The following is a 3,181-nucleotide window of genomic DNA, read 5'->3' on the forward strand; positions in this document are numbered from 1 at the left end:
GCTGGGTGCTTATGACTGCTGAAAGGTTAGGCCTTTTATTTAGATGGAAATGACCAGCCTAATCATAGTCTCACAACCCCCCTCATCATGGTCTAGAACTTCCTCACAAGGGGAAGAGGAGGGGCAGGCGCTGATCTCTTCCTCTGCTCTCTGGCCACCAACGAATGCCAGGAGCAGAGGAAATGGCAGGAAGATGTGGCAGGGAGGCTGAGGTTGGCCATGAGGAAAAGGTTCTTCAGGCAGAGGGTGGTGGAGCACTGGAATAGGCTCCCCAGGGAGGTGCTCATGGCACCAAGCCTGACAAGATTCCAGAAGCATTTGGCCAACACGTGCCCTCAGGGACATGGTCTGAATCTTGGGATTGTCCTACGCAAGGGCAAGAGCTGGACTCCATGATCCTTGTGGGTCCCTTCCAACTCACAACATTCTAGGATTTTTTTTTTTTTTTTTTCCCCCCAATAAAAGTTGCTCTTTTAAATCCTGAAGTACAACTGCTATCAATCAGACCTCACTCCAGCCTTCTCAGACACTGGGCAAATTTTAATATTGCTACACTGCCTGTGCCTCCCCATCCACACAGGGTAAACTGCCATCAGGACAGGTCTCCTGGCAGGACAGGCAGCACCTGCAGCTGCAGGTGGGACCTGGCCTCTGCTCAAAGTCAAGCATAGGTGACCAGCTTCCCCTGCCAGCTGCTCAGTCTGCTCCATCCTTTGTCTTACAGGTACCAAGGTAACACAAAAATAAGTTACTGAATTGGAACTCTTGACCAGAGAGACTAGCAAGCTAATTCTCTGTTTCAGTATTGCCTGTGGCTCGCACTCTGTTTGAACCCATGTCCCTGAGAGGTTTACTATCCTTTACAGTCATTAATCCCTTTACAGTGGGTTGAGAATGCTTCATGTAGTACAAATGTATTCAGCAAGATGCTTCTTAAAAATTACGATGCATGCAGAGGTGACATAAGAAGCACAATGCTGGATGTACATTCTCCCTCTGGTACCCAGCTTGGAGCTGCCAGCATCTGTCTGGTAAATCTGAAAAGAAGTCAAATGCTTACTTGAGGGGAGAAAAGCAACCTCTAGGCTAAGAAATACATTTTCCCAATCTTTCTAATGCAGGGAGACAAATGGGAACAGAGATCTTTGTTCAATTCTCTCCAATTTTGGAAAGTAAACAACCTTTTGGAACAGCACTTATAGTTTCAACATAGTGTAGCCCATTTAATATATAGTGAATTAGTGCCTGTTCTGGCAGGATTTGATCTCCTAGGACTTTCTGCGAGCTGCTGTAAGAAAGGAAGGGGGGGGGCGGGGGGGAAGATACAAAAAACATTAATTGTGCAGCAGGCTCAGAGTTTCCCCTGAATGGATTTTAAAATCCCAGGGTTAGGTTGGTTAAAGACTGAATGAATCACATTTATAATGAAATGCAATCAGTTAAGAAGAAACTATCACTGCTTCCAGTTGCTTTCATAATCTCTTCACCATGGCACAGGAATGCACAGTACTGGTAATGAGGCGGCAGTAAGGAGGCAACAAGTGCAGTTGAAGTAAACACAGAAGACTGGAAGAAAGTTCTTTGGTTTTCCTTTTTTCATAAAACCAGTATTAAATAGAAACACTTTTTTTTTTTTTTTAAACAGTATGCAAGACACGTACAGATATGTATAAATAAACATATAGTGGTACCCTACTTAATTTACACTGGAAAGAGTAAGCAGTAGTTTCTTGACACATGGAGCTTGCCAAATGGATGCATTAAAAGGTATTCCACACAAAACTACACCATACATAACACTGAAGCATCAAGAAACCATGGTGAAAAAGCAATTAGAACCTTTTTTTCCTGGCATTTCTCTCTTACTTGATGTGTAACATTGCAGCACTTGAGATGCAACAGGTAGCCTCAAAAATTTCACTTTATTTGTGGTACAAGTTACTTGCTTATCTAAAAAAAGCCTCTCTTCTACCTAACAAAAAGTCTTGGGGGTAACTATGCTGATTAACATAATAGAAACAATTCTAGCAGACTGACAAGACATGCTAATATTGCAGGATTTAATCATTTTGTCAGTACCTAAAATTCACATAAAATGCCCCTACACTTCAGGATGAGTTAACTCAAAAAATGTACCAAAGGAGCTGGTACTCCAGATGCTAAGTACTAATTTTGGCTACATATATTGATCTAGACGGGAGAGCTGGTCTTTATATAAACACTGATAAATATAGATAGGATCTGACTTGTTATATTTATATACTATTCTGTACACGAGGTAGTTGCATATATTGTGTAATCTCTATTTTAATAAAATCATAGAATGGCTTGGGTTGGAAGGGACCTTTAAACAGAACAGCCTTCAAGTTACAGAATATGCAGGAATATATTTTACTGCTTTTATGAGATTTATAGTTCAGTGGCTGCTGAGAAAGACGAAGCTCTTCATAAAATCAAAACTGAACTTTTCCTAGATTGCTGAAGTCTAATCCACTGCCCTAGCACTTATTTCTCAAAGGAGTAAAAAGCAAGCAGCAGCAACGGCGTTTGCTGGTGCAGGAACAGTTTGACTTTTATTTTTTCCTCTTACTTTCCCCCCTCTCTCTTTGTTTGAAGTCAGTTGTCAGTCAGGTCTGCTTCACCACAGAGGGAGTAAGGGGTAGAGGAGTGTCAGTCAAGGTCATGGACAACCTTTACAGAAAGGCTCCAAGGGACAGACAACTAGTTCAGCTAACCAAGTCTGAAAGGGAATGTTATGGGAACAAAACCTCAATATCTCAAAAACTTTTGAAAAGGAGTAACAATCTAGTCAGTATTCTCCAAGAGAAACGTGGAGACAAGAAGCTTCTCATGTGAATATCAGGACAGAAAAATATTTTAAGAACTAGTGATAAAATATTCAATCAGGACAGAATCTTTTTAACATTCAGAAGAATGTATTCAGGACAGTATCATTTCACTCATTACAGATGCGCAAACACCATCATTATCATCACCACCACCACTTATCATTTTTAGCCTCTGGAGAGTACAGCCAGGACCAGCACTCTACTGTGCTGGAGACTGTACATATAGATAAGGAGAGGTGTTGCTTGCTCTGAAAAGCTTATAATTTAAATAGGTAAAAGAGAAAAAAGGAAAATGTATTACTCCCTCTGTGCAAGGAAGTGCATGGAAGTTG

At 41.3% G+C, this 3,181-nt stretch overlaps 1 protein-coding gene across 1 annotated transcript in view; it reads right to left on the reverse strand.

Annotated features, from left to right (window-relative positions):
• Positions 1 to 3,181, reverse strand: part of LOC104526684 (phosphatidylinositol 4-phosphate 3-kinase C2 domain-containing subunit gamma) — a gene marked incomplete at both ends in the record, with an annotated part of 96,493 nt that overhangs the window by 85,539 nt on the left and 7,773 nt on the right.

This window comes from Antrostomus carolinensis, unplaced genomic scaffold (assembly GCF_000700745.2).
Source record: "Antrostomus carolinensis isolate BGI_N321 unplaced genomic scaffold, ASM70074v2 scaffold5366, whole genome shotgun sequence".
NCBI classification, from domain to species: domain Eukaryota; kingdom Metazoa; phylum Chordata; class Aves; order Caprimulgiformes; family Caprimulgidae; genus Antrostomus; species Antrostomus carolinensis.